Raw genomic sequence first — 21,681 nt, forward strand, 5'->3', positions numbered from 1 at the left:
TGTATGCATATGGCTGATTCATTTTGTTGTACAACAGAAACTAACACAGTATTGTGAAGTAATTATACTCCAATAAAGATCTATTTAAAAAAAAAAGAAGGCATTATAGGCACAATTCCTGAGGACCTATAAAAATATTTTAGCTCTGAAAAAAAACTGGCTGTAGAATAGGAAAAGAAAATTGGCAAAATTAAAATTAATAGATGTTTAAATGCCTGCCAAATTTAACTTTCTGTCAACTACTCAAATATAACTCAGCTCATATTTTGTTGCACATAAATTATAGCCAAATACTTAAACTCTGTTCCACTCTATACAATGGGTATGTAATAATAGCACTTTCAACCACTGCGCCACCAGGGAAGCCCTCATAGGTATTTGACATTGGTGGGAATAAATGTGATGTTACATGTAAAGCACTGTAGAAAGGCCCCAGTACACTGTATGCCAGTGCAGCGTTATAAATGATGTCGTTAATGATAACGAAGATGATGATGATAATGACGATAAAAGCATACATTTGCCATGTAATACATTGAAGAACTGTCAGTGTACTAGGCACTTACCACATTGATATTCCTTTCTCTAAAATACACTGGCATGTCAGTCCAAAGCCAAACTGTGGCTTTCTATAAATAGACTCCCACCTGTGTGTCCCCATAAGGCCGATGAGGACGTGTCATAGCACTTTCAAATCACAAAGTGTGCCCAAAACTTTCACATCCATGGTTTTCTTTATTCCTTATTGCTGCCCTTGGAGGTAGGCAGCAAGGGCGGAGCAATGTAATGTGGAGCATCATGCTTACTTGTGTGTTTGTCCTGTGACTTCGAACAAGTCCTTTAACCTTTTTGGGCTCAGTCGGCTCACCAGTGAATAAGGAGAGAATTCCTGCTTTGTGGAATCCACAGCCTTGTGGAATCAAAAGGGAGGCAGTATGTCAAAGTGCTAAACCACAATGCCCGCATACAAATATCTGATCTGCCCTTATTCTGGGAGATAAGGAAACTAACATCTACAGAAATGACCTGACATGTGCACAATCCCTCAAGTGGGAGAGGCAGCACAGGAAATTGGGTCAGTGTGCCTTCCTTTACACAGCACAGCTTCCTGAACTGCTAAACATTCCCTGCAGGCCCTTCACCACAGAGGAAAAGAAAGGAAAGACTCAGGTCACACAGACCCCTGCGGTCAGGGCTTTGTAAAGCGGACTTAGCCAATAGATCACTGCACCCTGGCCTCACAGGTCAGGCCACCACCCCTCTGTGGGAAGCGTGGCTTCCTGTATCAGCCATGGTGCCAAGCCAAAGCCCTTTGGGGATATTTAACTCTTTGCTACACCCCAATTTATACTGGGGTTATGAGGTGCAGTGGGGCCTAAGGTTCCTGCTGATGCACTTGCAGCCATCATGAGTTGGAGAATTCATTTCTGCTTGAATTCAAGATAACAGTAGCTACCATTTTTTGAGTGTTTCTTATGGATATTTTCCCCACATCATCTCATTCAGTTCTCACTATGGCCCTCTGAGGATGGAGGTGCTATTATTATTCTCATCCTCGGGTTTGAGGAAACTTAGGCCCTTACAGGTTAGGTAACACTTCAAATGGCGTGCAACCATGTAGGCTGTCTGAGAAGCCAGCACTCTTAATCACCTCAGTGTTTCACAAGGAATGGCCTGTAGACCACATATGTCAAAATGTGTCCACTCCCTCCTTCTCCCCCAACAGTAACGTACTGAATCAGATGGCGGTGGGTGGGAACAGTGGGAGCCCAGGAGTCTGCATTTCAATTAGTTCCACAGTTGATTCCCACGGATGTCCAAGTTTGAGAACCAAGGCCACACTCCCTAACCTTTCAGATGCATTTTGTCAAAAGACAGGCAAGGAAGGGAGCAGTTCAGTTTTCAATTCCAAATGCATCTTTGGCATCACTGTGGACAAAAAAAGCCAAGCCTCTTTTCCCTCAAAATTTGCTGAATAACTTACACAGCTTCTCTTTAGTAGGTCTGAGAGGGACAAGGTTGTTCCTGTTGATTGACAGGGATTTTAGCATGAATATTTAATGGGCAGGGCAGCTGGTATACTTGGCTAATGTAATATTTCAAGCTCTACTTTCATACTGAAGGGATTTGCCCTCCCTTAATGCATGTCTACATCCTGTCCCAGTCCTTCCAACAGCATTTTCCACACAGATAATGCCAGTTCAGGGAGCCTCTTTTTCCCAGCTCTCAGTTTAAGATAGCATTTACTCTTACCTTGAGATAAGGTTTTTTTGTGCTGATGAAATGCCACTGGGCATTGTCTTGATTTTTATCATTTCCTGTCCAGGCCCTCCAGGCCCTCTTGGTTATAACCCATTGACAGAATCTGCTTGGCTGATGTCATTCAGGAGAATCATTCACGCCTTTCATTCTACCTCTCTTCCTCTCTCTCTCTCCTCTCTCTGCCTCTACCTCTCTCTATATCTCTCATTCCAGTCTCTGATGTTTCCCAACTTACAAAATATTTGGGTCCAATATTGTACTTGGGGTTTGTTTAAGCCAATCAGAGGGACAATTACATGTAATGGTGAAAGATGAAATAATTTCCTCCTTAGATCAGGAACAAAGCAAGTTCTCCCTTTACCACTTAAATAAATAAATAAATGCATTCATATTGGAAAGGAATAGGTAAAACTGTCTTCATTCACAGATAATACAATATGGTATGTAGAAAATCTCAAAGAATCTACAACAAACTATCAGAGCTAGTAAACAGTTTGAGTTAGTTCACAAGATATAAGAACCATGCACACAAACCAATTATATTTCTATACGTTAACATCAAACAATCCAAAAATAAAGTAAAAAATTCCATTCACAATAGCACCAAAAATATATGTAGCAATAAATTTAATAAAAGACAAACACTAAAAACAACAAAACATAGATGAGACACGTTAAAGAAGATCTAAAATGGAAAGCCATTCCATGTCCATGAATAGGAAGACTCAATATTGTTAAGGTGACAATTCTGCCACAAATTGATCTGTAAATTCAACATCCCTATCAAAATCCCCACAGCCTTTTTGTATATATTGACAAATTGATCCTAAAGTTTATTTGGAAATGCAAAGGAACTAGAATAGCCAAAACAAATTTTAAAAAGAGAACAAAGGTGGAGGACTTATACCACTCAATGTCAAAGTGTATTATAAAACCACAGTAGTCAAGACAGTGTAGTACTGGTGCAGGGATTGGCATGTAGATCAATGGAATGGAATCGAGAGTCCGGAAGTAAACCTCACATTTAAGGTGAACTGATTTTTAACAAAGGTGCAAAAACAATTCAAAAGCAAACTGTAGCCCTTCCAACAAATAAGTGTTGGAATTGGATATCTATGTGCAGACAAATGAACTTACTTCACAAAATACAAAAAAAAAAAATTGTCTGAAATACCTCAATATAGGATCACAGACCTAAATATAATAGCTAAAATTATAAAACTTTCAGAAGAAAATATAGGAGAAAATCTTTGTGACTCTGGATGAGGCAAAGATTTCTTAGATACAATGCCAAAAGCAAACTCATTTTTGCTTTGATAAATTGCAAAAATGATAAGTTGATAAATTGCACTTCACCGAAATGGAAAACTTTGCCACTTCAAAAAACACCATTAATCTGCTGAGGCACTTGTATCTAGAATATAAAAGAACTCTTATAACTCAATAATAACAAACAAATAATGAAATTAGAAAATGGGCAGGGAATTTCAATGGATGTTTTCCCAAAGATATACAAATGGTGAATACACACAGGAAGAGCTGCTCAGCACCGTTAGTCATTGGGAAAATGCAAATTGAAACCACAATAAGATGCCAAATTTACATCTGTTAGAATGACTAAAATTGAAAAGAGAGATAATTGAAAGTGTTGGTGAGAAAGTAGAACAATTGGAACACACTTATACTGCCAGTGGGAATGTAAAATGGTACGGACACTTTGGAAAACTATTTGGCAGCTCTTCAAAATGTCAAATATAGTTATCATATTGACCCAGCAATTTCACTCTTAGATATCTACCCAAGATAAATGAGGATATACGTCCACACAAAAACTTCTATACGAATGTTCACAGAAGCATTATTTATAATAGCCAAAAAAGTAGAAACAACCTAAATGTCCACCAACTGATGAATGGATAAACAAAATGTGACATAGCCATCTAATGGAATATTACCAACAATAAAAAAAGAATGAAGTACTGATATATGTTACAACATGGATGAACTTCTAAAACATTATACTAGGTGAAAGAAGTCAGTCACAAAAGACCACATAGTGTATGACCAATTTATATGAAATGTCCAGAATAGGAAAGTCTTTAGAGACAGAAAGTAGATTCCTAATTTCCAGGGGGTAGGCTGAGGGCAGAATGAAGAATGACTGCTAAAGGGTACAATGCTTCTTTTGAGGATGATGAAAATGTTCTAAAGAAGAGTACGGTGATATTGCACAAATCTGTTGAGTATACTAAAAGCCATTGAAGTGTACATTTTAGACAAGTGACCTTTATGGTAAGTAAATTATGTCTCAATAAAATTTTTTATGAAAAGCTAATAACAAGAAAAACAGCACACACTTAAGAAAATGAAAAGACAAGTTGGGAGAAAATATTTGCAAATCACATATATGATGAAGAACTTGCATCTAGAATATATGAAGAACATTTATAACTCAATAATAAAAAGACAAATGATCCAATTATAAAATGGGAAAAAGATTTAAGAAGACATTTCATGAAGGAAAATATACAAATTGCTAAAATCACGTGAAAAGATGCTTAACAGCATTAGGCATTAAGGAAATGCAAACTAAAAGTACAATGAGATACCACTTCATATCTACTAGGATGGCTACTATCAAAAAGACAGATCATACTCAGTGTTGGGAAGGATATGTAGAAATTGGAACACTCAAACTTTCCTGATGGGAATGTAAGATGGTACAGCCAATTTAGAAACAGTTTGGCAGTTTCTTAAAAAGTTTAACATAAAGTTATCATACAGTCCAGCAGTTCCACTCCTAAGAATCTAGAGAAATGGAAACATATATTCACACAAAATCATGCCCGTGAATCATAGCAGCTTTATCAGAGCCAAAAACTGGAAACAGGGACTTCCCTGGTGGTCTGGTGGTTAAGACTCCGTCAGGGAATTAAGGTCTTGTATGCCATGTGGCGCAGCCAAAAAAAAAAAAAATACTGGAAATTATCCAAATATCAACGGATGAAGGATAAATAAAATGTGATATACTACACAAAATGTTTTCCTTTCTTTATATAAGCAATATTTCACTTATAGGAAATATTATTTAGGAAAGAAAGGAAAGAAGAAAGGAAAAGAAAGGAAGGAAGCGGGGGAGGGAAGGAGGGAGGAAGGAAGGAAAGGAGGGGGAAAGAAAAAAGAAACTACTGAAGAAACTACTGATATATTGTTTGGAGACAATTCTCCATGAGCTGAGGCACTGATTGCCTTTGTTCCAGACCATCTCTTCAAGGATGATTGTTTAGCAAACAGCTCTGGAAGATTGAGATAGTGTCTCTCCCTGGAGCGGAGGAATGATTTGCTTGATGTCCAGTTTAATAAAGACAATGTTTCCCTCCAGGACAAAAGTTGAGTTGGTTTGCTTGCAGCCCATTACAAAAAACTAGGTTTCCTAAGCTTAGGATTCCTCAATTTTGACATAAACCCTCTGCCTCTGTAGCATCCATCTGGGCCCACTTGCATCAACCTTGTGGGACTGGAGAGGCACAGGAAATCAGCACAAACATGAAGCTCGTGCTGCCTGCTAGGCCCTGAGTAATGAAGTCCTTTCTCCCTGACCCAGGAGCCTCATGTCTTCAGTCAGCAGCCATGAAACTGCGGCAGGCTAACTTGTTAGCTTGCAATCAGGGTAAAATTTCAGACTTTTCATAGTTCTTGACATACGAACTACAATATGGATGAACCTCAAAAATATTATGATAAGCAAAAGAAACCAGACACAAAAGACTACCTATTATATGATTCCATTACATGAAATAGCCAGAAAAGGTAAATTTATAGCGACAAAGCAGATCAGTGGTTCCCTCGGGCTGAGAGTGGGAGCAGAGACTGATCACAGTGAACATGAGGAAAGTTTTGGGGATGATAGAAATACTCTAAAACTGGTTTGTGGTAATAGTTACACAAGTCTCTACATTTATTAACATCATTAAACTGTACACTTACAATGGGTGAATATTTATGGTATGCAAATTATACCTCAATAAAGCTGTTTAAAAAATACAATAAGATACTATCTTCACACTCACTGGAATGGCTAAAATTTAAAAGACTGGCAACAGTATGGGCTGGCAAGAATGTAAAGCAATGGGAACACTTATGCTTTGCTGGCAGGAGTGTAAAATGGTGCAACCACTTCAAAAAAACATTTGGCAGTTTCTTGAAAAGTTAACATACATCAACCCTATGAGCCAGTAATTTTGCTTCCTGGGTATTTACCCATAAGAAATGAAAATATCTGACCATAAAAGATATGTACTTGAATGTTTATGGCAACTTCATTCATAATTAGTCTAAATTGGAAACCTACCCAAATGTTCATGAACAGGTAAAGGGATGACCAAATAGTGGTATATTCACACAATGAAATACTATACCACCTCCTCCACCAAAATACTGATATATGCAGCAACATGGACAAATCTCACAGCTATTATACCGAGTGAAAGAAAACAGTTACAAAGAACATACAAAGAAGTATAGCTTTGTTCCTATGAAGTTCTACAACAGGTAAAATCAACCTTCAGTCATAGGAATCAGATTAATAGTTGTGGGGCACAATGGGGGAAGGAAGGGCCACATGGGAACCTTCTGGGGAACTGCAGATGTTTTACATCTTGTTTAGGATGGTGGGTACACAGTATATACATTTATCAAAAATCATCAACCTGTGTGCTTAACATGTGTGAATTTTATTGAATATAAATTATACATTAATAAAGTAGAGTTTTTAAAAAATGAACTTATTATCTTCCTTCCAAATTGCCTCTCTCCATCATGGACAATAATATCTTCCAAGTTAACCAGGTTAAAAACCTTAAAGGTTTTGCTGATTTTTCCCTCTTTCTTATCTTCCAGATCCAGTTGGCCACAGGTCCAGTGGGTTTTCCCTTGGAAATCTCCCCATTTATTACTACCTTCTCCCCTGTACTCTACATCTGTTGTTTTCATCTGTCTTGCACAGACAAAAGCAGAGGCAGAGTAAGGAGGAGAGAGAGGAGGAAGAGGAGGGGGAGGAGGAGAACTTACAACAATGAATTCCTTGTTTGTTATTGTTTCCTGTGGGGCATAGAATTTAAGTTTTGTGTTGTGTTTCTGTTATTTGCAACAAACGCAGAGACAAAATAATATGGTGGTTAATAGCCTGGACTCTGGAGCCAGAATGACCAGACTCCAGTGAATCCTGGATCTACACTTATTAACTACGTGACTTTGGGCAAGTTTCTTAATCCTTCTGAACCTCAGTTTTCTCATTATTTCTATACTACTACTGCTAATAAAACCACCACACACTACAAAGCCTTTTCTACTCTCTGAGCATTTTTTTGCCATTACATAATTAAATATTAGAAAACAAACAAACTAAAAAGAACACTGTATTAGATGCTATAATAGAGGTAGTGACAGAGTGGGAGAATTGGAGAGGAGCACCACCCAGTTAGACAAACTTCAAAGTTTAGGGCACAGCCCCCAAGACTGGCCTCATTGACTCCAGGTTCCCCAAATCACCTTCAGTTTCTGTAATTCGTTAGAATGACTCAGAACTCACAGAAAGCTATTATTCTCATGGTTAGAGTTTAATTACAGGGAAAGGATACAGATAAAATTGACCAAAAGAAGAGACACATAGGGCAGAGCCTGAGAGGGTTTCAAATGTGAAGTTTCCACTGCCTACTCCCCTTGAGGTCAGGATGCGTAGTCACCCAACATCAATGTATGACAACCCGCATGGAGTATTGCCAACCAGGGAAGCTCACTTGAACTTCAGTGTCCAGAGTTTTCATTGGAGCTTCACTATATAGGCATGATTAGTGAACACAGTCTCAATGATACTGCATGATCCAAAGCCCTGACCCTAAGTCACATGGTTGTGACTCCTAAGTCACATGTTTCTCCTGTGACCAGACCTTACCCTAAGGTTGTTAGATATGGTCAGCCTTACCCTAAAGCCTGGTGTGGCCAGCTCCTGCTCTAAACAAACACACTCCTATGACAGAGTGCCTCCCAGAAGCTGAGGGCAAAGGCCAAACTTCGTCTTTGTATAAAACCAAACTCCTTAGTACACATGACCTAACCCTATGGGGATTTGGGAGTCAGCTAGGGTTTAAGGTTAGGACTGAGATAAGTTGAAGTCTTATTGAAGTCTATGGAAAAATCTGGCAAAATCCACACTGGATTGATTTGTTATATATTTATACGAATATATATTTTAAAAACATATTCTTACATATTTCAATATTAATGGCAATAATTTTTACCCCTAGACTTTTGTGTTATCCTGACCACCTCTTTCTTCTTTTTCCTGTTACCTCCTTATGAATATTTCATGTTTTCCAAAATTAGAAGGTTTTTAAGGATTGAAAGAAAAACCTGAACTGAGGGTTAAACACATACATTTTACTTGGAAGAAAGTAAAAGAATGGCCAAAATCAGGTTCAGAAATGTCTCATTTTTAGTAATCTATGCTTTAGTCTATATTGCTGTAGATAATTGAGAGTTGTCCAAGATTGGTTTTTGGAAACGCTTAATTTTACCTGATTTTTACAAGATAGTCATTTAGCAAAAGAAGTTTCCAAATAATTCCTCATTTCAGCAGTAATAGGCAAGAAAAGAAGATTAAATCCTTGAACTATTTACTTAGATGAACAGAAATACCCTTTTTTGAAATAATGGATATGCAAGATTTAGCCATTAAAGGGTTAGGGTAAAATGAAAATCCTCTCAGTAACAGTTGAAATCTGAGAAAATCTTTCAAGGAAATTAAACACTTGATCAAAAAGCAGAAAGGGTTATTGGTGAGAGCTGAGATTAAACAGCAGAGTTGTCTGAGAAGAGGCCTCAATTATAAGAAGCAGACAGTTAATAATATCCTCTCAGGGATCTGCTTTTCCTCAAGACGTATCTTTGGGGAAATGCAATAGTTTCATTTTCTTTTTGTTAAGATAGAAAAAAGTGCCTTACCTTTGAAAAATGTGAAGAAAACTTTAAAATTTTGAGAAGAATCAGAACCACAAAGGAAGAATTTAGAAGTATGCTTCCAGTATAATCTAAGAGAAAGTACCACCCTAAATAAGGGTCTAAGACATTTTAAAAGTATACTTCCATTAAATTTAGTTCTGTAAACTGAAATATAGAAACAAATCAAAAGCAAGATAATAGTGATTCACACTTCTTGCGTGAAACTAGCTAAGCACTTTTATCATTTGAACCCTTCGGCTCATAAGAAGACACAAATCCCTAAAATGAGTCAGTTATTTGAATCCTATCTTTGTTAGTAACTCTTCACATGGCCCTGAGGAAAGAGAACCATTTTCCTATGCTGCATTTCTCTACTGGAAAGAATGAGAATACTTTACAGTCATAATGTTACCATCATTTACCATCACGTACCATCATCATCATCAACACAACTACCACATACTAAGTGCCAACTATGTGCCGGCAGTATACCATGTACTTTCCACAGTTATTTAATTCTCATAAATGCACTAAAGTTTAAAGTATTATTATCCCCACTTTATAGAAAAATCAGGCACTCAGAGAATTCAGAGTCAGGAAGCAACAGAGTTAAATTAAAACCTACTTCTGTGGGCCCCTAAACGTCCCCACTCTTTATCCCTGCTCCTGCAGTTCAATGGTTTAGCGGTTCCCGTGAGCTATTGTATCTGTACTGCAGCCAGTGTTCGGGACTGATGTCACCACGCTTGTGCTCAGGGTTACCGCAGTGCTGGGAAGGACAGCAAGGGCCCTGCCATGTCTGTGGGCCTAAGGTTGAAAGAAGATGAGTCCCCACAGCTCGATGGGAGATGGGCAGTGTGAAGCAGATCATCTTAACCAGGTTGTGAAGTTAATTCTGATGCATCTGGGTCCCAGCAGCAGGCTGACCAGCCCCTGAGCTGGGCTGAATGAACCACTTGATTCCGAGCCAAATCTCTCTCACACTCTAGCCCAACACTACATGTCAATAATAGGTCCTTGATACCTCATAAAATTCAAAGTTCTTTCTAATATTATTTCAAGTCCAGCATGCCTTCTATTATAGCATACTCCCTCGCAGGTAAGTGTAAAAAAAAATTTCATTGATGTATTTAGTCAGAAGTCTTTTGGTTGCAGGAGACAAAACCCCAATTTTTGCTGAAGAAGACAGAAAATCTATGGACTCACATAGCTAAATCGTGAAAAGGGCAGGATAGAGCCGGCCTGAGGAAAGACTGGATCCAAAGGCTCCAGCACCATCAGAGTTGTCTCTCTGTTTCTTCAAGGGTGGCTTCAGGCTCACACTCTCAGAGGGCTGCAACCAGAACGGAGATAGTGTGTGAATCTCTATAGCTCCACTTTGAAAATCCTGGGAGAGAGTTGTGATGTTTCAACTTGGGTCATGTGCTAACCTCTTGAACCAATCGCTGGGGCCAGGGATGAAATCATATAAGAAGAAAGCCATTCAGACCAGAGGATTAGAGTGCAGGAAAGAGGCGGAGGTTCCCCCAAAGAAGGGGATGACACCAACGTGGACATCAGAATTATTGGCAGCCTCTCCAGTCCTAGTCTATCAAAGGGTCGTATCTGAAGCAGGGGTTAAGCACTAAAGTCAGCCTGAAGGTGGAACATTGCATAACTCAAAGTTATCCTTGAAAATTTTCTAAAATGGGTACATACGGGGAGAAGAGAGGAAGAGGACTGGCGAGGCAGGGACCGAAAGAGTGGCTGGCAGCCGGGAGCCCCGCGAACAGAGCGAGCGTAGGCAAGCGAGCGAATTAGAGGGACTAGGGGAGACGGAGACTGACCGGTAGCCAGGAAGGCAGACCAGACGCACCCACGGACAGACAGCTCAAGAAGGCGCCGGAGAATGTCGCGCTGGTTCCTCCCGCCTTTCACTTTCAAAGCCAGGATTTTGCCTTTTCCGTGGAGCCCGAGAGAGAATGCTGGGACTTCAGCGTAAGCTAAGATTTCTCAGCTAGGGAAGGAAGATCAGCTCAGTCCTGAGAAGGGAGGAAGCAAGCACCTCTGTCCCCATGCCCCCTTCCTTCTCTCCCGTACCATACTTGGGCGCCAAACCCAGCCCTTCCCTAACCACCCGACTTCCTCTTCTCCTTTCTAGCATGGTGGCTATATGGACAGTCTGACAGAACAGAGACTGGCATCTCCCGATCTGCCGGCCCCCATCTGGAACGCTACAGTGTTCTGCATTGCACCATGACCCTGGATGTGCAAACTGTCGTCGTTTTTGCCGTGATCGTAGCCCTGCTTATCAATGTCATACTCATGTTTTTCCTGGGAACGCGCTGGATGGAGTCCAGTCTCCTGAGCTGTTGCAAAATCTTGCTTTGATTTCAACCAGAGAACCCCCAGGGGAAAAAAAAATAAATCAAGAGAGATGGACAGTCAGAGACAGGGAAAGAGAGAGAAAGAGCAAGTGTTCTTACCCGGGAAGGAAAACATTTTAATGTGCTTCAACGTGGCCTCGCTGTGATATGTACGACGTTGGCATATTATCTCTCCTGAAATCTTTTATGTCTCGTCTTGTAAGTATGTTGAGTAAAATTGTTGAGTAAAATCGCTTATTGCTTGAGTAAAATTGTTGATAAAGAAAAAATCAATCAATAATCAATTAATTAATTAAATGGGTATATAGCCCTAATTCTTAGTCACAATAAGGGTTGAAAAACACGGAGCTTGATTAAAGAAAAGAACGAAATAAGTGTCTACAGCTGATGTTTGGGCATTCAAATGAGCTTGCTTTTAAGACAGTATTCACATCCCTTCCCAAGAACAGGAGATGCAGAGAAAATTCTAAATGTGCCCTTCTTAACCAGAGGGTGTGCTCTATTTTTTTGTAATATAAATTTATTTATTTGTTTGTTTATATTTTTGGCTGTGTTGGGTCTTTGTTGCTGTGCGCGGGCTTTCTCTAGCTGCGGTTAGCGGGGGCTACTCTTCCTTGCGGTGCGCGGGCTTATTGCGGTGGCTTCTCTTGTTGCGGAGCACAGGCTCTAGGCACATGGGCTTCAGTAGTTGTGGCGCATGGGCTTAGTTGCTCCACGGCATGCGGGATCTTCCCGGACCAGGGCTCGAACCGTGTCCCCTGCATTGGCAGGCGGATTCTTAACCACTGCGCCACCAGAGAAGTCCCTATTTATTTGTTTGTTTGTTTGTTTGTTTGTTTATATATTTATTTATTTATTTAAATAGGAAGCTTCTATTACTTTAGTGCATCCCAATAAAATCATTTGTTGTGACAAAAGAGATATGTGAAAGTACATAGCACAGGCTCTGGTCATAGAAGGTACTCAATAAATGTCTGCTGAATTGAAATCCAAATCTTCCTTGAAAGTAGAGAAGTTTTTTGTTTGGGCTGGCATTTCATGTTGTCGCCCCTCCAAACAGCGACCATTTCCTGCTGATTTGGCCTTGGTCTCCTGAAGGTCAGTGGAATCACATGTTATAGACGTTTCTTACAGCATGGGTTTTGTGCCAGAAGAGGCAGCTTGCGGGGTATGAAATGAGCTAGGATGGCTTGAGGAGCCTGAGTTCTCTGCCAAAATTAGCCACGAAACTTTAAGCCTCAGTTTCCTCATTGGCAAAATTGGGATGCTAATACCTGCCTACCAATAGAGCTGTTGGAGAGGGATTAAATTAGATAACATATAGCTAACAAGCTAGCTCATATGAAGCACTGAAATAATGGAATTTCTTTCCTTTAGGAATTACATTGTGCCAGGCCTCAGGACACCAGTTCCCAAAGAGAGTCTGAAATGCCCACTGACACATCTGGCATGAAATGGTTAAAGCGGCAACTTCTGACAAAACCAGAAAGATGCCATGCAGTTTTTCATTGACCTTTACTTTGGCAGGCAGCTATCTTCTCTCTGTTTCTATCAAGTTGCCAAATTATTGTTTTCAAACATATTGAATTGTGCCTAGTGAGAAAAAAAACATTTTTTTGATTTGGATTTATATGTGTGCATGCGATGTGATGTTGGTGAAGATAGCTATTGAGTTAGGAAAGCATGTGCTTTTAAAAAGCATTCTGGACACATTGCTGACTGTTACATATATTCATTTTTTCATTCATTTATACTTTACAACTTGTTCTAGAAATCATTTTTTTAATGTTTTACTGCTGGCAGTTGAATTTCTTCTTTTCCCAACACTGATATTAGCCTCTTTAACCTTTCCTAATTGATTGCTCCAAGTTAGTTAACTATAATTCATTACAGAGTAGCTTGTGTGTATATGTTTAATACATGTTATGATTATACCCTTTTGGTATCATTAGTACCCTTTTGGACCACAGAAACCCAGATGTGGCACAAATATTCATAGCACATGGCCCCTGGAAAATGCCTGGCCTGAAGATCTAAGCCAACATGGGATTAATTTGATGTAATTCAATCTCTTGGAAACATTGTCTAATATAATTGCCTTAACATTATGTTACTGATTGGTTAATTTGGAAAGAAATGATTTTTTTTTGATACGTGTAAATTAGAATCCTGTGCTGATTTTGCAGAAGAGATTAGGTTATTCATTTCATTTTAATGGCCTTCCAGGACTCTAGTTCAATTGCTGGTGAGATACAGGGCTGCCCAATAAATTGACACCCAGGCTTAATGAGTTTCTTGGGGGAAATTATTACTAGATGGCACAGATCTAAGCAGCAACCCTCATTTTAAAATAACGTATATCATGTGATATTTATTTTCTTGGGCCATGCATTTTGTATCATTGTACAACTCTGGCGTACACATTCTCTAGAACAAATGGAACATTCGTGATCATTAAATACACTAAAACACCTACACACTAGAGCAAGGTCCAGCATGGGTCTCCAAACTCTACCTAGAAGATGGCTTAGCACATACCCATGAAACCAGTTATCCCAATTGAACATAGACCCAGTGAATCTACATACATTGGAATGCAGGACAAGCACGTGAAGATATATTGATAACTTTAATAGGAGACATGAAATTTGACGAGGCTGTGACCTAGCCACTCAGTATACTAGATCCTACCACCTCTTTGCCTTGTTCATGTTTCTAATCAGAGCAGTAGCGAGTGACATAATTTATTTGTTTGCTGGGGTGAGAGTGAGAAAGTGGAGCATTCCTGGAGGAGAGACCAGCATATACATGTGTGTGTGTTTCTAAAGAGGGTGAGGTTACCGAACATAAAGTCAAGTTCAGGACGTTAAAAAAGAAATTATTACCAGCTTCTGTTTTTATCATTTTAAAAAGAAAGCTATGGGGACGAGAGAAGATGAGAGCAAACAACTATTGAATGCTAAGCATTCTTCTGAGTCCTACTGTATATTTATATTTTATATTATCAAATCTTCGTGACTACCTGGGAAATACCTATCATTATCCTACTTTTGAAGAGAAGAAAACTGAGGTTCAATGACTTGCCCAAGGTCCCCCAATTTGTAAGTGGCAGGGCTGGGATTTGAACCTGGGCCTGGCCCAGTTCTTTTTTTTTTTTTTTTTAAATTGAGATGTAATTCACATATAACACACATATAACGCCCGTGTAAGTTTAAGGTGTACAACATGTTGATTTGATACATTTATGTACTGCAATATAATTACCACTGTAGTGTAGTTAGCTAACATGTCTATCATGTCACAAAATTATGATTTCTTTTTTTTTTTTTTTTTGGTGAGAAAAATTAAGATTAGTCTCTTAGCACCTTTGAAGTTTATGGTACAATATTATTGTATTGTATTGTATTGTATACAATATTATTGTACCACTTACTAAACATGAGAATGCAGATATCTTTTCAGCAACCCATTTTCATTTCCTTTGGATATATTCCCCAAAGTAGGATTGCTAGATCGTATGGTAGGCAGGATTTTTGCAAACAAGGAGATGTTGATAATGTATCTATCAACATCTGTCACTGTGCTGTACATTAGATCTCCAGACTTATTTATCTACTGGTTGCAAGTTCATACCCTTAAAGAACATCTGCTCCATTCCCAAACGCCCCAGCCCCTAGTAACCACCATTCTACTCTCTGATTCTGCGAGTTGGCTTTTTAGGATTCCACCTATAAGTGAGATCATGTAGAATTTGTTTCTCTCATTCTGACTTTCTCACTTAGTATAATGCCCTCAAGGTCCATCCATGTTGTTGTAAGTGGTAGGATTTCCCTCTTTCTTGTGGCCGAATAATATTCCATTGTGTATATATATATATATATATATATATATATATATATATATATATATATATATATATATATATATATATACATACCACATCTTATTTATCCATTCATCCACTGATGGACACTTAGGTTGTTTCCATATCTTGGCAATTATGAGTAATGCTGCAATAAACATGAGAATGCAGATATCTTTTCAACAACCCATTTTCATTTCCTTTGGATATATTCCCCAAAGTAGGATTGCTAGATCGTATGGTAGGTAGGATTTTTGCAAACAAGGAGATGTTGATAATGTAACTACTCTCTGAAATATTTTCTTTGAAAAGAGTGAAAATGCTTCCTGCTGAGGTAAATCACACCAAACATGATTCTGAATCACACCCAGTCATGATTATAAAAGCCAAGATGACGCCACTAACGTGTTAGCTCTTTTGTGGAAAGTGACTTTCCAACACCAGAAAAGTGTACTGAATAGAACTGAAGTGAAATTATTCCTGTACTCTGTGCAAGGAAAGATTTTTGTTTAAGTTTCTTTAGTAAACTATTTGATAGAAGAAGCTGAGGTACAGCATTTATTCCTATTGTACAATTTTAGAACTGAAGAAGAGCTTCCATCCTCCAACTATCTCCCTGCCAACATAAAACAAAACACAGAGCAGGGAAACTGTGAACAGCAAGATTCTCAGCTGGTTTTGTCTCTGTAGAGGTGACTTTTTTCTGACATTATCCAGGGGACCCAGGTTTCCTGCCCCTGGGTCCACAATCACTCTCCCTGCTCTTCTCCTGCAGCACCTGTCCTCTGTGACAACCTATTCCATCAGACATTTAAAAGCTATTTATAATACAGTGAGAGAAAACTCAGGGTCACAAAATAGATACAAGCTTGATAACTACTTTAATATTGAATCGTTTGACCCTTCCCCAGAGGCAAGCTTTTCTCAACCATTTCTAACCTTCTTTTCTAGTGAACTCAGGTTTCCTCTACCAGGCCCAGAGTCCCTGGGCCTGGGGAAAGCAATCTTGTCATTTATATCTCAGCTCTCTCCCTGCCCCCAACCCCACCCAATCTATTAGTGTAGGCCATTTCAACCTGGTTTCCCACAACCAGTGGTATGTTGGAGCCAGCTCATGCTGTCTTGAGAGAGCTGATTGTAAACTTTTCAGGAAATTTGCAAGCCAGATATGCTTATTGTTAAAAATTAAATTATATACACTTACTATTAAGAAAATTATATAAAAACAAAGGTAATAAATAATCAAAACTCATCACTTCTTTATTTTACTATATTTCACAATTTTCTATGCGATTAAGGTTATTTACATCTACTGTATTTGTATGACGGGAATACTACATATCAGTGTGCCACTGGGCATCTCTTCCCAAGTCTGAGTTCAATGACATCACGTTGGTAGCTTGAAGTCTGACATGGTGGGAGTATTTACACCACTGCTGCAAATCAGGGTTCCTCCTACTGTACCCCCTAAAAGCAGTTGTGAAGTCTTTACCAGCACAACGTTATGCAATGCAGCGGGAAAACCCAGCTATTCCCTCTACAGTGTCTGAACGACAGAGCCCTACATGTTGCTACCAGTATAAATTCAGAGTGCTCCATTTCAGTGGGGCCCTCAGTGCTGCTCTAACATCTTATTATGTTTCTCTGGTCAGTTTTCTCCTCCATGCACCAGACTTTTCTTTTTCTTACTTTCTCCACTTCCCTCCAACATCTAACACTCCCCCTCCTTCCTCCTTCCTCCTAAAAGACAACTTAAATTCCTACTTCACAGAGAAAACAGAAGCCATCCAAGAAGTGCTTGTTTAACTTCCTGGCTCCAAATCTTTAAGTAAACCTGTGTGTGCACCCTGCCTTTTCCTCTTATAGGAAAATAGGTATCCCTCCCTCTAAGGCTTATCTTTCCACCTGAGCCCTGGTTCCAGCTTCTTCTGCCTCTTAAGGAACTTCCTTCTCTTCATCATCTTGTCTCCTGTGTCTTGTACTTTCCATTCTCTGTTGTCTCATCTCCATCCAGTATTTTAACTCCTATAGTTTTGTCCTATCTAAGCAAACAAACATTCTCAACTTCATGTCCTTCTATAGCTACTGCCTTACCTCTTCCCTTCCCTTCATAGCCAGACTTGAAAACATTTGTCCAAACTCTTCTAGCCTACTTCCTTTTCTCCTTCTCTCAACCTGTTGCAAACCAGTTTCCCTTTCAGTTCCACTGAAATGTTGTTGCTAAGGCCACCAGTGGCCTTCAAGTTACTAAGTTAAATGGGAAGTTCTTAGTCTTTTATTTTACTTGATTTCTCTATAACATTTGAATTGGTTTGACGCTCTACAACATTTTGATCACTCCCTCTTTGAAATTCCTTCTTCCCTTGATCTCTAGGACATCACCCTGCCCTGCTTTCCCTCATACTTCTATAGCCACTACTTCTCAATCTTCTTTGCACTTTCTTTTCTTCTTTCTTTGGGGGTAAGGGAAGGATCTAGAAAACCAAATTTCCTTGATAAAAGCTGGCACTGATTTTTCTATATTACTCTTCTTACTGTGATTAGCCGCAGCAGCAAACCAACCACCAGCTCTTCCAGACACAACTTGATAGGAGGAGGAGAAAAAAATTCTAAAGTGTGTCTGTATTATTAGAAAGTAGTGGAAGCAAGGAAGGAAACCAACACTTATTGATATTTATTGTTAAATGTCAGGCATTATGTTAGACATGTTCATATATGTTATTCTACTCAATATTCACAGTTATACTGTAACGTAAATATTATCGATCCCATTTTATAGATGATAGAATTGTTTATTTCCTTTTTAAATTAATCCTACCTTGTTGTTGTTGTTGTTTTTGTTGGCCACACCGCGTGGCTGGTGGGATCTTAGTTCCCCGACCAGGGATTGAACCCCGACCACGGCAGTGAGAGTGAGCTAGTAATTAGCAGTGGCAGAATTTAAACCTGCTTCTTTTGCCTCTCAGGACAGCGCTCTTTCCAGAGATAGCATACCTGATCTGATCCGCTCTTAGTTTATAAGGATTCTGTGGGAAACAATTAAATGTTTCTTTTGAGTGTGCCAATTTTGGGGAGAAATGTCCTATAGTTGTTCGGAAGCAATGGGTTCATAGCCTGACTGGATGGCCTCCAGGCAAGACCTCCCAGCATGGCAATAACTCACAAAAGACTTCACAGGCAGGTTATTTTCAGCCATCCTGGCTGAGGAAATCTATTCTTGCTAGTGCAGCAAGAAACAATTTCTAGGGGACAGACTTATAACACTGAACTCAAAAGACTGGTATATAAAACAATGCAAATTTATATAAATATCAAAATTCTGGTATCCATACACTAATATATTCCAAGCCTATGAAATATTTCTATGAAAAGTAATTGTTTTTTTTTTGCAAAGTAAGTTGTTTTTTTTTTAAATTTATTTATTTGTTTTTATTTTTGGCTGTGTTGGGTCTCCGTTCTGTGCGCGGGGTTTCTCTAGTTGCAGCGAGTGGTGCGTAAGCTTCTCACCGTCGCGGCCTCGCCTGCTGCAGGGCACGGGTTTCAGAGCGCAGGCTCAGTAGCTGTGGCACATGGGCCCAGTTGCTCTGCGGCATGTGGGAATCCTCCCAGGCCAGGTATCGAACCCGTGTCCCCTGTATTGGCAGGCAGACTCCCACCCACTGCGCCACCAGGGAAGCCCACAAAGTAGCTTTTTAATCAGCAGGTTACTGAGCAAGAAATTGAGCAAGGAATCAGAGCCAGGTGAGCTACATTGATTATCTTTCTTGCTGGTGCAATTGAACTACCATCTTGCCTGTTAGAAGGGAGGGTGGAGAAACAATGTCAGGTTCCCTCTACCCTGGTTTAGGCTGGAGACCTCCTGGCAGGTTCCCACTCTATGAGCCTCCAGGTTGACCATCCATCCCCTTTCTGCTTACATAATGTAATAGTTTTGTACCACTCAGGTGATATAAATTTGGGCTGAAAAACAGCACAAATGTTAGCTGTGGCTAAAAGTTTCATAGAAATATCCTCCTCTCCTCCCCAGCCTCCCAGAACAGGGGTGACTTTCCTTGTTTTCTCTAGTGGTGAGGGTTTCGGGTGTTGCTTCTGGGTCGTCGTACTCTGGGGTCTAGCCCCTTTGAGTCCCAGCTTTACTGGGAGACGGTTTACCATTTAGACTGCCTAGCTTGAGTGTCTCATAAGCTGAAACTATGAAAATAGACCCTCAATTTCCCCCTTTGAGCAAATACCCTCAGAGTAAAAGCAGCTTTGGCTCTCAGCTACACTCAGGATTCCTACCTTCACTTGGATTTAAAAACGTATTTTACCCAGTATTTTTCAGTTGTTTTTAGCAGGAGAATTAGTTCAAATAACCTGTCCTCATAGTTCTAATATTAACGTGTAATAAGTACTCAATAAAAAGTCATTGATATCTTGTCCAAATGGACTGGGGAGATCTACGAAGATATGCTCAGTCAAATGTGAGCATCGCAGAATTGGGACTTGCTCAATAGTGTTTCTGAAAGTGTGCTCTTGCACTGTCTGCATCGTTTGCCAGAAATGCAGATTCTGGACCCCATCCTAGGCCTACTGATTAGAATTTGGGAGATTCTGCATTTTTATAAGACTGGCAGGTAATTCCTATGAGCACTGAAGTTTAGAACAACTGAACTAAGGCATGGTTCTAAATTAGATCTCATACATTCTCAGAAATGTCTCTTTTTCTAAAACCTTCTCACCTGGAATATGCATTAGCAAAGTACTCATTTATAAGAGAGATTATTTCTCAGCACATCTTTTCATGTTCTTTATATTTTTAATACATATTCATAACAGATTCTTAGTGACATACTTAAATTGCCATAAAGAGTATATAAAACATTAAAAATCCTAAGAAGGCTTGACAGCATAGCCTTCATAAAAAATATAGAAACTGGAATCCAGTTATCAGTTGGATGGGAGAATTTAGACCACCAACTATAATTTAAATCACAAACCTAGTATTCCTAATCAGCATAAACCTTTTCACAGCTGCAATGAAATAAAACAAAAATTAAAAACAAAGGGCACTTTCTTGATACATGAAAGCATTATATAGTATATGGATTATATTTTTCTGTAATAGTGTTTTCCTTTGTTTATTTAATGCCACAAATATAATTCCTTTATCTGAAGTCTTATCAAAAATTCATATTCAGGGCTTCCCTGGTGGCGCAGTGGTTGACAGTCTGCCTGCCAATGCAGATGACACGGGTTCGAGCCCTGGTCTGGGAAGATCCCACATGCCGCGGAGCGACTGGGCCCGTGAGCCACAGCTACTGAGCCTGCGCGTCTGGAGCCTGTGCTCCGCAACAAGAGAGGCCGCGATAGTGAGAGGCCTGCGCACCGCGATGAAGAGTGGCCCCCGCTTGCCGCAACTAGAGAAAGCCCTCGCACAGAAACGAAGACCCAACACAGCCATAAATAAATTAATTAATTTTAAAAAAATTCATATTCATATAACTTTTGATTCCAGCGGAAGTCAGACTTCGGAAAGAACTACAAAAAATGGTAATTTATTATAGAAGTATCCTTATTAGCACATACTTTTTTTTCCTCTTAGTATTTGGAAATTCATGTGGCTAGATATGTGATAACATAGCATAGAAATATTAATGGTAGGATTTGGGAAACAGTATATGGGTGTTCACTGTAATATTCTTTCAACTTTGTTTTGTGTTTGAAAATTTTCATGACCAAATTTTTATGATAAAAGGCTTATAGCCACATATAACTAGTCCCTGCATATTGGTCAGCGGCAGATCCACCACAGCCCTGCAGCGCCACACTGCTCCCTCGCCCTAGCGCATCCTTCCCCTCCCTTGTTCACTTGACCAAAGTCTACACTTTGTTCAAGACTCAATTCAAAGATCAGGACTTTTCTGATACCCCCCACCCAACACAGATCTGGTTATGGCTTCATTCTTCTGTACTGCACCTTATACACCCCACATACTTGGCCTAAATCAACACATTATTCTCTTACAGTTTTAGAGGTCAGAAGTCCAAAATGAGTTTCACTGAGTCAAAATCAAGGTGTTGGCAGAGGTAGTTCCTTCCAGGGGCTCCAGCGGAGAATCCATTGCTTTACCTTTTTTCAGCTTCTAGTGGTCCCCTATATTCCTTGGCTTGTGGCCTCTTTCTTCATCTCCAAAGTGCATCACTCCAATC

General features: G+C 39.5%; 1 pseudogene across 1 annotated transcript; it reads left to right on the plus strand.

Annotated features, from left to right (window-relative positions):
- Window positions 1-384: 384 nt before the first annotated feature.
- LOC309626285 lies at window positions 385-12,038 on the plus strand (annotated as a pseudogene). Its single transcript has one exon. The product of its transcript is annotated as an uncharacterized misc_RNA (transcript).
- The last annotated feature ends 9,643 nt before the right edge of the window (window positions 12,039-21,681 follow it).

This window comes from Balaenoptera borealis (genome assembly GCF_965194805.1).
Source record: "Balaenoptera borealis genome assembly, chromosome: 1".
In the NCBI taxonomy this organism is placed as follows: domain Eukaryota; kingdom Metazoa; phylum Chordata; class Mammalia; order Artiodactyla; family Balaenopteridae; genus Balaenoptera; species Balaenoptera borealis.